Here is a 15086-nt window from a genome sequence, read left to right on the forward strand (position 1 = left end):
CTATCTATGCATTCTGACACTCCAACAATGTTTTCTGCTTCAATTTGGCTCATTTTACAAAGATGCTTATTTCTGGCGTGAACATGCAATTCTACTCAAGAGTAAGCAACTAAGCGAAATAAAGCCAAGGAACGCTTATTTGCCTTCTATCTATGCATTCTGACACTCCAACAATGTTTTCTGCTTCAATTTGGCTCATTTTACAAAGATGCTTATTTCTGGCGTGAACATGCAGTTCTACTCAAGAGTAAGCAACTAAGCGAAATAAAGCCATAGAACGCTTATTTACATTCTATCTCTGCATTCTGACACTCCACGAATGTGATCTGCTTCAATTTGACTCATTTTACAAAGATGCTTATTTCTGGAGTGAACATGCAGTTCTACTCAAGAGTAAGCAAGTAAGCGAAATAAAGCCATGGAACGCTTATTTGCCTTCTATCTATGCATTCTGACACTCCAACAATGTTTTCTGCTTCAATTTGGCTCATTTTACAAAGATGCTTATTTCTGGCGTGAACATGCAGTTCTACTCAAGAGTAAGAAACTAAGCGAAATAAAGCCATAGAACGCTTATTTACATTCTATCTCTGCATTCTGACACTCCACGAATGTGATCTGCTTCAATTTGACTCATTTTACAAAGATGCTTATTTCTGGAGTGAACATGCAGTTCTACTCAAGAGTAAGCAAGTAAGCGAAATAAAGCCATGGAACGCTTATTTGCCTTCTATCTATGCATTCTGACACTCCAACAATGTTTTCTGCTTCAATTTGGGTCGTTTCACAAAGGTGCTCATTTCTTGAGTGAATATGCAGTTCTACTCAAGAGTAAGCAACTAAGCGAAATAAAGCCATAGAACGCTTATTTGCCTTCTATCTATGCATTCTGACACTCCAACAATGTTTTCTGCTTCAATTTGGCTCATTTTACAAAGATGCTTATTTCTGGCGTGAACATGCAGTTCTACTCAAGAGTAAGCAAGTAAGCGAAATAAAGCCATGGAACGCTTATTTGCCTTCTATCTATGCATTCTGACACTCCAACAATGTTTTCTGCTTCAATTTGGCTCATTTTACAAAGATGCTTATTTCTGGCGTGAACATGCAATTCTACTCAAGAGTAAGCAACTAAGCGAAATAAAGCCATGGAACGCTTATTTGCCTTCTATCTATGCATTCTGACACTCCAACAATGTTTTCTGCTTCAATTTGGCTCATTTTACAAAGATGCTTATTTCTGGCGTGAACATGCAATTCTACTCAAGAGTAAGCAACTAAGCGAAATAAAGCCAAGGAACGCTTATTTGCCTTCTATCTATGCATTCTGACACTCCACGAATGTGATCTGCTTCAATTTGACTCATTTTACAAAGATGCTTATTTCTGGAGTGAACATGCAGTTCTACTCAAGAGTAAGCAAGTAAGCGAAATAAAGCCATGGAACGCTTATTTGCCTTCTATCTATGCATTCTGACACTCTAACAATGTTTTCTGCTTCAATTTGGCTCATTTTACAAAGATGCTTATTTCTGGCGTGAACATGCAGTTCTACTCAAGAGTAAGAAACTAAGCGAAATAAAGCCATAGAACGCTTATTTACATTCTATCTCTGCATTCTGACACTCCACGAATGTGATCTGCTTCAATTTGACTCATTTTACAAAGATGCTTATTTCTGGAGTGAACATGCAGTTCTACTCAAGAGTAAGCAAGTAAGCGAAATAAAGCCATGGAACGCTTATTTGCCTTCGATCTATGCATTCTGACACTCCAACAATGTTTTCTGCTTCAATTTGGGTCGTTTCACAAAGGTGCTCATTTCTTGAGTGAATATGCAGTTCTACTCAAGAGTAAGCAACTAAGCGAAATAAAGCCATAGAACGCTTATTTGCCTTCTATCTATGCATTCTGACACTCCAACAATGTTTTCTGCTTCAATTTGGCTCATTTTACAAAGATGCTTATTTCTGGCGTGAACATGCAGTTCTACTCAAGAGTAAGCAACTAAGCGAAATAAAGCCACGGAACGCTTATTTTCCTTCTATCTATACATTCTGACACTCCAACAATGTGTTTTGCTTCACTTTGACTCATTTTACAAAGGTGCTTATTCCTGGAGTGAATATGCAGTTCTACTCAAGAGTAAGCAACTAAGCGAAATAAAGCCATGGAACGCTTATTTGCCTTCGATCTATGCATTCTGACACTCCAACAATGTGTTCTGCTTCAATTTGGCTCATTTTACAAAGATGCTTATTTCTGGCGTGAACATGCAGTTCTACTCAAGAGTAAGCAACTAAGAGAAATAAAGCCATAGAACGCTTATTTACATTCTATCTATGCATTCTGACACTCCACCAATGTGATCTGCTTCAATTTGACTCATTTTACAAAGATGCTTATTTCTGGAGTGAACATGCAGTTCTACTCAAGAGTAAGCAAGTAAGCGAAATAAAGCCATGGAACGCTTATTTGCCTTCTATCTATGCATTCTGACACTCCAACAATGTTTTCTGCTTCAATTTGGCTCATTTTACAAAGATGCTTATTTCTTGCGTGAACATGCAATTCTACTCAAGAGTAAGCAACTAAGCGAAATAAAGCCATGGAACGCTTATTTGCCTTCTATCTATGCATTCTGACACTCCAACAATGTTTTCTGCTTCAATTTGGCTCATTTTACAAAGATGCTTATTTCTGGCGTGAACATGCAATTCTACTCAAGAGTAAGCAACTAAGCGAAATAAAGCCAAGGAACGCTTATTTGCCTTCTATCTATGCATTCTGACACTCCAACAATGTTTTCTGCTTCAATTTGGCTCATTTTACAAAGATGCTTATTTCTGGCGTGAACATGCAGTTCTACTCAAGAGTAAGCAACTAAGCGAAATAAAGCCATAGAACGCTTATTTACATTCTATCTCTGCATTCTGACACTCCACGAATGTGATCTGCTTCAATTTGACTCATTTTACAAAGATGCTTATTTCTGGAGTGAACATGCAGTTCTACTCAAGAGTAAGCAAGTAAGCGAAATAAAGCCATGGAACGCTTATTTGCCTTCTATCTATGCATTCTGACACTCCAACAATGTTTTCTGCTTCAATTTGGCTCATTTTACAAAGATGCTTATTTCTGGCGTGAACATGCAGTTCTACTCAAGAGTAAGAAACTAAGCGAAATAAAGCCATAGAACGCTTATTTACATTCTATCTCTGCATTCTGACACTCCACGAATGTGATCTGCTTCAATTTGACTCATTTTACAAAGATGCTTATTTCTGGAGTGAACATGCAGTTCTACTCAAGAGTAAGCAAGTAAGCGAAATAAAGCCATGGAACGCTTATTTGCCTTCTATCTATGCATTCTGACACTCTAACAATGTTTTCTGCTTCAATTTGGCTCATTTTACAAAGATGCTTATTTCTGGCGTGAACATGCAGTTCTACTCAAGAGTAAGCAACTAAGCGAAATAAAGCCACGGAACGCTTATTTTCCTTCTATCTATACATTCTGACACTCCAACAATGTGTTTTGCTTCACTTTGACTCATTTTACAAAGGTGCTTATTCCTGGAGTGAATATGCAGTTCTACTCAAGAGTAAGCAACTAAGCGAAATAAAGCCATGGAACGCTTATTTGCCTTCGATCTATGCATTCTGACACTCCAACAATGTGTTCTGCTTCAATTTGGCTCATTTTACAAAGATGCTTATTTCTGGCGTGAACATGCAGTTCTACTCAAGAGTAAGCAACTAAGAGAAATAAAGCCATAGAACGCTTATTTACATTCTATCTATGCATTCTGACACTCCACCAATGTGATCTGCTTCAATTTGACTCATTTTACAAAGATGCTTATTTCTGGAGTGAACATGCAGTTCTACTCAAGAGTAAGCAAGTAAGCGAAATAAAGCCATGGAACGCTTATTTGCCTTCTATCTATGCATTCTGACACTCCAACAATGTTTTCTGCTTCAATTTGGCTCATTTTACAAAGATGCTTATTTCTGGCGTGAACATGCAATTCTACTCAAGAGTAAGCAACTAAGCGAAATAAAGCCATGGAACGCTTATTTGCCTTCTATCTATGCATTCTGACACTCCAACAATGTTTTCTGCTTCAATTTGGCTCATTTTACAATGATGCTTATTTCTGGCGTGAACATGCAATTCTACTCAAGAGTAAGCAACTAAGCGAAATAAAGCCAAGGAACGCTTATTTGCCTTCTATCTATGCATTCTGACACTCCAACAATGTTTTCTGCTTCAATTTGGCTCATTTTACAAAGATGCTTATTTCTGGCGTGAACATGCAGTTCTACTCAAGAGTAAGCAACTAAGCGAAATAAAGCCATAGAACGCTTATTTACATTCTATCTCTGCATTCTGACACTCCACGATTGTGATCTGCTTCAATTTGACTCATTTTACAAAGATGCTTATTTCTGGAGTGAACATGCAGTTCTACTCAAGAGTAAGCAAGTAAGCGAAATAAAGCCATGGAACGCTTATTTGCCTTCTATCTATGCATTCTGACACTCCAACAATGTTTTCTGCTTCAATTTGGCTCATTTTACAAAGATGCTTATTTCTGGCGTGAACATGCAGTTCTACTCAAGAGTAAGAAACTAAGCGAAATAAAGCCATAGAACGCTTATTTACATTCTATCTCTGCATTCTGACACTCCACGAATGTGATCTGCTTCAATTTGACTCATTTTACAAAGATGCTTATTTCTGGAGTGAACATGCAGTTCTACTCAAGAGTAAGCAAGTAAGCGAAATAAAGCCATGGAACGCTTATTTGCCTTCGATCTATGCATTCTGACACTCCAACAATGTTTTCTGCTTCAATTTGGGTCGTTTCACAAAGGTGCTCATTTCTTGAGTGAATATGCAGTTCTACTCAAGAGTAAGCAACTAAGCGAAATAAAGCCATAGAACGCTTATTTGCCTTCTATCTATGCATTCTGACACTCCAACAATGTTTTCTGCTTCAATTTGGCTCATTTTACAAAGATGCTTATTTCTGGCGTGAACATGCAGTTCTACTCAAGAGTAAGCAACTAAGCGAAATAAAGCCACGGAACGCTTATTTTCCTTCTATCTATACATTCTGACACTCCAACAATGTGTTTTGCTTCACTTTGACTCATTTTACAAAGGTGCTTATTCCTGGAGTGAATATGCAGTTCTACTCAAGAGTAAGCAACTAAGCGAAATAAAGCCATGGAACGCTTATTTGCCTTCGATCTATGCATTCTGACACTCCAACAATGTGTTCTGCTTCAATTTGGCTCATTTTACAAAGATGCTTATTTCTGGCGTGAACATGCAGTTCTACTCAAGAGTAAGCAACTAAGAGAAATAAAGCCATAGAACGCTTATTTACATTCTATCTATGCATTCTGACACTCCACCAATGTGATCTGCTTCAATTTGACTCATTTTACAAAGATGCTTATTTCTGGAGTGAACATGCAGTTCTACTCAAGAGTAAGCAAGTAAGCGAAATAAAGCCATGGAACGCTTATTTGCCTTCTATCTATGCATTCTGACACTCCAACAATGTTTTCTGCTTCTATTTGGCTCATTTTACAAAGATGCTTATTTCTGGCGTGAACATGCAATTCTACTCAAGAGTAAGCAACTAAGCGAAATAAAGCCAAGGAACGCTTATTTGCCTTCTATCTATGCATTCTGACACTCCAACAATGTTTTCTGCTTCAATTTGGCTCATTTTACAAAGATGCTTATTTCTGGCGTGAACATGCAGTTCTACTCAAGAGTAAGCAACTAAGCGAAATAAAGCCATAGAACGCTTATTTACATTCTATCTCTGCATTCTGACACTCCACGAATGTGATCTGCTTCAATTTGACTCATTTTACAAAGATGCTTATTTCTGGAGTGAACATGCAGTTCTACTCAAGAGTAAGCAAGTAAGCGAAATAAAGCCATGGAACGCTTATTTGCCTTCTATCTATGCATTCTGACACTCTAACAATGTTTTCTGCTTCAATTTGGCTCATTTTACAAAGATGCTTATTTCTGGCGTGAACATGCAGTTCTACTCAAGAGTAAGCAACTAAGCGAAATAAAGCCATAGAACGCTTATTTACATTCTATCTCTGCATTCTGACACTCCACGAATGTGATCTGCTTCAATTTGACTCATTTTACAAAGATGCTTATTTCTGGAGTGAACATGCAGTTCTACTCAAGAGTAAGCAAGTAAGCGAAATAAAGCCATGGAACGCTTATTTGCCTTCTATCTATGCATTCTGACACTCCAACAATGTTTTCTGCTTCAATTTGGCTCATTTTACAAAGATGCTTATTTCTGGCGTGAACATGCAGTTCTACTCAAGAGTAAGAAACTAAGCGAAATAAAGCCATAGAACGCTTATTTACATTCTATCTCTGCATTCTGACACTCCACGAATGTGATCTGCTTCAATTTGACTCATTTTACAAAGATGCTTATTTCTGGAGTGAACATGCAGTTCTACTCAAGAGTAAGCAAGTAAGCGAAATAAAGCCATGGAACGCTTATTTGCCTTCTATCTATGCATTCTGACACTCTAACAATGTTTTCTGCTTCAATTTGGCTCATTTTACAAAGATGCTTATTTCTGGCGTGAACATGCAGTTCTACTCAAGAGTAAGCAACTAAGCGAAATAAAGCCACGGAACGCTTATTTTCCTTCTATCTATACATTCTGACACTCCAACAATGTTTTCTGCTTCAATTTGGCTCATTTTACAATGATGCTTATTTCTGGCGTGAACATGCAATTCTACTCAAGAGTAAGCAACTAAGCGAAATAAAGCCAAGGAACGCTTATTTGCCTTCTATCTATGCATTCTGACACTCCAACAATGTTTTCTGCTTCAATTTGGCTCATTTTACAAAGATGCTTATTTCTGGCGTGAACATGCAGTTCTACTCAAGAGTAAGCAACTAAGCGAAATAAAGCCATAGAACGCTTATTTACATTCTATCTCTGCATTCTGACACTCCACGAATGTGATCTGCTTCAATTTGACTCATTTTACAAAGATGCTTATTTCTGGAGTGAACATGCAGTTCTACTCAAGAGTAAGCAAGTAAGCGAAATAAAGCCATGGAACGCTTATTTGCCTTCTATCTATGCATTCTGACACTCCAACAATGTTTTCTGCTTCAATTTGGCTCATTTTACAAAGATGCTTATTTCTGGCGTGAACATGCAGTTCTACTCAAGAGTAAGAAACTAAGCGAAATAAAGCCATAGAACGCTTATTTACATTCTATCTCTGCATTCTGACACTCCACGAATGTGATCTGCTTCAATTTGACTCATTTTACAAAGATGCTTATTTCTGGAGTGAACATGCAGTTCTACTCAAGAGTAAGCAAGTAAGCGAAATAAAGCCATGGAACGCTTATTTGCCTTCGATCTATGCATTCTGACACTCCAACAATGTTTTCTGCTTCAATTTGGGTCGTTTCACAAAGGTGCTCATTTCTTGAGTGAATATGCAGTTCTACTCAAGAGTAAGCAACTAAGCGAAATAAAGCCATAGAACGCTTATTTGCCTTCTATCTATGCATTCTGACACTCCAACAATGTTTTCTGCTTCAATTTGGCTCATTTTACAAAGATGCTTATTTCTGGCGTGAACATGCAGTTCTACTCAAGAGTAAGCAACTAAGCGAAATAAAGCCACGGAACGCTTATTTTCCTTCTATCTATACATTCTGACACTCCAACAATGTGTTTTGCTTCACTTTGACTCATTTTACAAAGGTGCTTATTCCTGGAGTGAATATGCAGTTCTACTCAAGAGTAAGCAACTAAGCGAAATAAAGCCATGGAACGCTTATTTGCCTTCGATCTATGCATTCTGACACTCCAACAATGTGTTCTGCTTCAATTTGGCTCATTTTACAAAGATGCTTATTTCTGGCGTGAACATGCAGTTCTACTCAAGAGTAAGCAACTAAGAGAAATAAAGCCATAGAACGCTTATTTACATTCTATCTATGCATTCTGACACTCCACCAATGTGATCTGCTTCAATTTGACTCATTTTACAAAGATGCTTATTTCTGGAGTGAACATGCAGTTCTACTCAAGAGTAAGCAAGTAAGCGAAATAAAGCCATGGAACGCTTATTTGCCTTCTATCTATGCATTCTGACACTCCAACAATGTTTTCTGCTTCAATTTGGCTCATTTTACAAAGATGCTTATTTCTGGCGTGAACATGCAATTCTACTCAAGAGTAAGCAACTAAGCGAAATAAAGCCAAGGAACGCTTATTTGCCTTCTATCTATGCATTCTGACACTCCAACAATGTTTTCTGCTTCAATTTGGCTCATTTTACAAAGATGCTTATTTCTGGCGTGAACATGCAGTTCTACTCAAGAGTAAGCAACTAAGCGAAATAAAGCCATAGAACGCTTATTTACATTCTATCTCTGCATTCTGACACTCCACGAATGTGATCTGCTTCAATTTGACTCATTTTACAAAGATGCTTATTTCTGGAGTGAACATGCAGTTCTACTCAAGAGTAAGCAAGTAAGCGAAATAAAGCCATGGAACGCTTATTTGCCTTCTATCTATGCATTCTGACACTCTAACAATGTTTTCTGCTTCAATTTGGCTCATTTTACAAAGATGCTTATTTCTGGCGTGAACATGCAGTTCTACTCAAGAGTAAGAAACTAAGCGAAATAAAGCCATAGAACGCTTATTTACATTCTATCTCTGCATTCTGACACTCCACGAATGTGATCTGCTTCAATTTGACTCATTTTACAAAGATGCTTATTTCTGGAGTGAACATGCAGTTCTACTCAAGAGTAAGCAAGTAAGCGAAATAAAGCCATGGAACGCTTATTTGCCTTCGATCTATGCATTCTGACACTCCAACAATGTTTTCTGCTTCAATTTGGGTCGTTTCACAAAGGTGCTCATTTCTTGAGTGAATATGCAGTTCTACTCAAGAGTAAGCAACTAAGCGAAATAAAGCCATAGAACGCTTATTTGCCTTCTATCTATGCATTCTGACACTCCAACAATGTTTTCTGCTTCAATTTGGCTCATTTTACAAAGATGCTTATTTCTGGCGTGAACATGCAGTTCTACTCAAGAGTAAGCAACTAAGCGAAATAAAGCCACGGAACGCTTATTTTCCTTCTATCTATACATTCTGACACTCCAACAATGTGTTTTGCTTCACTTTGACTCATTTTACAAAGGTGCTTATTCCTGGAGTGAATATGCAGTTCTACTCAAGAGTAAGCAACTAAGCGAAATAAAGCCATGGAACGCTTATTTGCCTTCGATCTATGCATTCTGACACTCCAACAATGTGTTCTGCTTCAATTTGGCTCATTTCACAAAGATGCTTATTTCTGGCGTGAACATGCAGTTCTACTCAAGAGTAAGCAACTAAGCGAAATAAAGCCATAGAACGCTTATTTACATTCTATCTATGCATTCTGACACTCCACCAATGTGATCTGCTTCAATTTGACTCATTTTACAAAGATGCTTATTTCTGGAGTGAACATGCAGTTCTACTCAAGAGTAAGCAAGTAAGCGAAATAAAGCCAAGGAACGCTTATTTGCCTTCTATCTATGCATTCTGACACTCCAACAATGTTTTCTGCTTCAATTTGGCTCATTTTACAAAGATGCTTATTTCTGGCGTGAACATGCAATTCTACTCAAGAGTAAGCAACTAAGCGAAATAAAGCCATGGAACGCTTATTTGCCTTCTATCTATGCATTCTGACACTCCAACAATGTTTTCTGCTTCAATTTGGCTCATTTTACAAAGATGCTTATTTCTGGCGTGAACATGCAATTCTACTCAAGAGTAAGCAACTAAGCGAAATAAAGCCAAGGAACGCTTATTTGCCTTCTATCTATGCATTCTGACACTCCAACAATGTTTTCTGCTTCAATTTGGCTCATTTTACAAAGATGCTTATTTCTGGCGTGAACATGCAATTCTACTCAAGAGTAAGCAAGTAAGCGAAATAAAGCCAAGGAACGCTTATTTGCCTTCTATCTATGCATTCTGACACTCCAACAATGTTTTCTGCTTCAATTTGGCTCATTTTACAAAGATGCTTATTTCTGGCGTGAACATGCAGTTCTACTCAAGAGTAAGCAACTAAGCGAAATAAAGCCATAGAACGCTTATTTACATTCTATCTCTGCATTCTGACACTCCACGAATGTGATCTGCTTCAATTTGACTCATTTTACAAAGATGCTTATTTCTGGATTGAACATGCAGTTCTACTCAAGAGTAAGCAAGTAAGCGAAATAAAGCCATGGAACGCTTATTTGCCTTCTATCTATGCATTCTGACACTCCAACAATGTTTTCTGCTTCAATTTGGCTCATTTTACAAAGATGCTTATTTCTGGCGTGAACATGCAGTTCTACTCAAGAGTAAGAAACTAAGCGAAATAAAGCCATAGAACGCTTATTTACATTCTATCTCTGCATTCTGACACTCCACGAATGTGATCTGCTTCAATTTGACTCATTTTACAAAGATGCTTATTTCTGGAGTGAACATGCAGTTCTACTCAAGAGTAAGCAAGTAAGCGAAATAAAGCCATGGAACGCTTATTTGCCTTCTATCTATGCATTCTGACACTCTAACAATGTTTTCTGCTTCAATTTGGCTCATTTTACAAAGATGCTTATTTCTGGCGTGAACATGCAGTTCTACTCAAGAGTAAGCAACTAAGCGAAATAAAGCCACGGAACGCTTATTTTCCTTCTATCTATACATTCTGACACTCCAACAATGTGTTTTGCTTCACTTTGACTCATTTTACAAAGGTGCTTATTCCTGGAGTGAATATGCAGTTCTACTCAAGAGTAAGCAACTAAGCGAAATAAAGCCATGGAACGCTTATTTGCCTTCGATCTATGCATTCTGACACTCCAACAATGTGTTCTGCTTCAATTTGGCTCATTTTACAAAGATGCTTATTTCTGGCGTGAACATGCAGTTCTACTCAAGAGTAAGCAACTAAGAGAAATAAAGCCATAGAACGCTTATTTACATTCTATCTATGCATTCTGACACTCCACCAATGTGATCTGCTTCAATTTGACTCATTTTACAAAGATGCTTATTTCTGGAGTGAACATGCAGTTCTACTCAAGAGTAAGCAAGTAAGCGAAATAAAGCCATGGAACGCTTATTTGCCTTCTATCTATGCATTCTGACACTCCAACAATGTTTTCTGCTTCAATTTGGCTCATTTTACAAAGATGCTTATTTCTGGCGTGAACATGCAATTCTACTCAAGAGTAAGCAACTAAGCGAAATAAAGCCATGGAACGCTTATTTGCCTTCTATCTATGCATTCTGACACTCCAACAATGTTTTCTGCTTCAATTTGGCTCATTTTACAATGATGCTTATTTCTGGCGTGAACATGCAATTCTACTCAAGAGTAAGCAACTAAGCGAAATAAAGCCAAGGAACGCTTATTTGCCTTCTATCTATGCATTCTGACACTCCAACAATGTTTTCTGCTTCAATTTGGCTCATTTTACAAAGATGCTTATTTCTGGCGTGAACATGCAGTTCTACTCAAGAGTAAGCAACTAAGCGAAATAAAGCCATAGAACGCTTATTTACATTCTATCTCTGCATTCTGACACTCCACGAATGTGATCTGCTTCAATTTGACTCATTTTACAAAGATGCTTATTTCTGGAGTGAACATGCAGTTCTACTCAAGAGTAAGCAAGTAAGCGAAATAAAGCCATGGAACGCTTATTTGCCTTCTATCTATGCATTCTGACACTCCAACAATGTTTTCTGCTTCAATTTGGCTCATTTTACAAAGATGCTTATTTCTGGCGTGAACATGCAGTTCTACTCAAGAGTAAGAAACTAAGCGAAATAAAGCCATAGAACGCTTATTTACATTCTATCTCTGCATTCTGACACTCCACGAATGTGATCTGCTTCAATTTGACTCATTTTACAAAGATGCTTATTTCTGGAGTGAACATGCAGTTCTACTCAAGAGTAAGCAAGTAAGCGAAATAAAGCCATGGAACGCTTATTTGCCTTCTATCTATGCATTCTGACACTCCAACAATGTTTTCTGCTTCAATTTGGGTCGTTTCACAAAGGTGCTCATTTCTTGAGTGAATATGCAGTTCTACTCAAGAGTAAGCAACTAAGCGAAATAAAGACATAGAACGCTTATTTGCCTTCTATCTATGCATTCTGACACTCCAACAATGTTTTCTGCTTCAATTTGGCTCATTTTACAAAGATGCTTATTTCTGGCGTGAACATGCAGTTCTACTCAAGAGTAAGCAACTAAGCGAAATAAAGCCACGGAACGCTTATTTTCCTTCTATCTATACATTCTGACACTCCAACAATGTGTTTTGCTTCACTTTGACTCATTTTACAAAGGTGCTTATTCCTGGAGTGAATATGCAGTTCTACTCAAGAGTAAGCAACTAAGCGAAATAAAGCCATGGAACGCTTATTTGCCTTCGATCTATGCATTCTGACACTCCAACAATGTGTTCTGCTTCAATTTGGCTCATTTTACAAAGATGCTTATTTCTGGCGTGAACATGCAGTTCTACTCAAGAGTAAGCAACTAAGAGAAATAAAGCCATAGAACGCTTATTTACATTCTATCTATGCATTCTGACACTCCACCAATGTGATCTGCTTCAATTTGACTCATTTTACAAAGATGCTTATTTCTGGAGTGAACATGCAGTTCTACTCAAGAGTAAGCAAGTAAGCGAAATAAAGCCATGGAACGCTTATTTGCCTTCTATCTATGCATTCTGACACTCCAACAATGTTTTCTGCTTCAATTTGGCTCATTTTACAAAGATGCTTATTTCTGGCGTGAACATGCAATTCTACTCAAGAGTAAGCAACTAAGCGAAATAAAGCCATGGAACGCTTATTTGCCTTCTATCTATGCATTCTGACACTCCAACAATGTTTTCTGCTTCAATTTGGCTCATTTTACAAAGATGCTTATTTCTGGCGTGAACATGCAATTCTACTCAAGAGTAAGCAACTAAGCGAAATAAAGCCAAGGAACGCTTATTTGCCTTCTATCTATGCATTCTGACACTCCAACAATGTTTTCTGCTTCAATTTGGCTCATTTTACAAAGATGCTTATTTCTGGCGTGAACATGCAGTTCTACTCAAGAGTAAGCAACTAAGCGAAATAAAGCCATAGAACGCTTATTTACATTCTATCTCTGCATTCTGACACTCCACGAATGTGATCTGCTTCAATTTGACTCATTTTACAAAGATGCTTATTTCTGGAGTGAACATGCAGTTCTACTCAAGAGTAAGCAAGTAAGCGAAATAAAGCCATGGAACGCTTATTTGCCTTCTATCTATGCATTCTGACACTCCAACAATGTTTTCTGCTTCAATTTGGCTCATTTTACAAAGATGCTTATTTCTGGCGTGAACATGCAGTTCTACTCAAGAGTAAGAAACTAAGCGAAATAAAGCCATAGAACGCTTATTTACATTCTATCTCTGCATTCTGACACTCCACGAATGTGATCTGCTTCAATTTGACTCATTTTACAAAGATGCTTATTTCTGGAGTGAACATGCAGTTCTACTCAAGAGTAAGCAAGTAAGCGAAATAAAGCCATGGAACGCTTATTTGCCTTCTATCTATGCATTCTGACACTCTAACAATGTTTTCTGCTTCAATTTGGCTCATTTTACAAAGATGCTTATTTCTGGCGTGAACATGCAGTTCTACTCAAGAGTAAGCAACTAAGCGAAATAAAGCCACGGAACGCTTATTTTCCTTCTATCTATACATTCTGACACTCCAACAATGTGTTTTGCTTCACTTTGACTCATTTTACAAAGGTGCTTATTCCTGGAGTGAATATTCAGTTCTACTCAAGAGTAAGCAACTAAGCGAAATAAAGCCATGGAACGCTTATTTGCCTTCGATCTATGCATTCTGACACTCCAACAATGTGTTCTGCTTCAATTTGGCTCATTTTACAAAGATGCTTATTTCTGGCGTGAACATGCAGTTCTACTCAAGAGTAAGCAACTAAGAGAAATAAAGCCATAGAACGCTTATTTACATTCTATCTATGCATTCTGACACTCCACCAATGTGCTCTGCTTCAATTTGACTCATTTTACAAAGATGCTTATTTCTGGAGTGAACATGCAGTTCTACTCAAGAGTAAGCAAGTAAGCGAAATAAAGCCATGGAACGCTTATTTGCCTTCTATCTATGCATTCTGACACTCCAACAATGTTTTCTGCTTCAATTTGGCTCATTTTACAAAGGCTTATTTCTGGCGTGAACATGCAATTCTACTCAAGAGTAAGCAACTAAGCGAAATAAAGCCATGGAACGCTTATTTGCCTTCTATCTATGCATTCTGACACTCCAACAATGTTTTCTGCTTCAATTTGGCTCATTTTACAATGATGCTTATTTCTGGCGTGAACATGCAATTCTACTCAAGAGTAAGCAACTAAGCGAAATAAAGCCAAGGAACGCTTATTTGCCTTCTATCTATGCATTCTGACACTCCAACAATGTTTTCTGCTTCAATTTGGCTCATTTTACAAAGATGCTTATTTCTGGCGTGAACATGCAGTTCTACTCAAGAGTAAGCAACTAAGCGAAATAAAGCCATAGAACGCTTATTTACATTCTATCTCTGCATTCTGACACTCCACGAATGTGATCTGCTTCAATTTGACTCATTTTACAAAGATGCTTATTTCTGGAGTGAACATGCAGTTCTACTCAAGAGTAAGCAAGTAAGCGAAATAAAGCCATGGAACGCTTATTTGCCTTCTATCTATGCATTCTGACACTCCAACAATGTTTTCTGCTTCAATTTGGCTCATTTTACAAAGATGCTTATTTCTGGCGTGAACATGCAGTTCTACTCAAGAGTAAGAAACTAAGCGAAATAAAGCCATAGAACGCTTATTTACATTCTATCTCTGCATTCTGACACTCCACGAATGTGATCTGCTTCAATTTGACT

This window comes from Zootoca vivipara, chromosome 16 (assembly GCF_963506605.1).
Source record: "Zootoca vivipara chromosome 16, rZooViv1.1, whole genome shotgun sequence".
NCBI classification, from domain to species: Eukaryota; Metazoa; Chordata; class Lepidosauria; order Squamata; family Lacertidae; genus Zootoca; species Zootoca vivipara.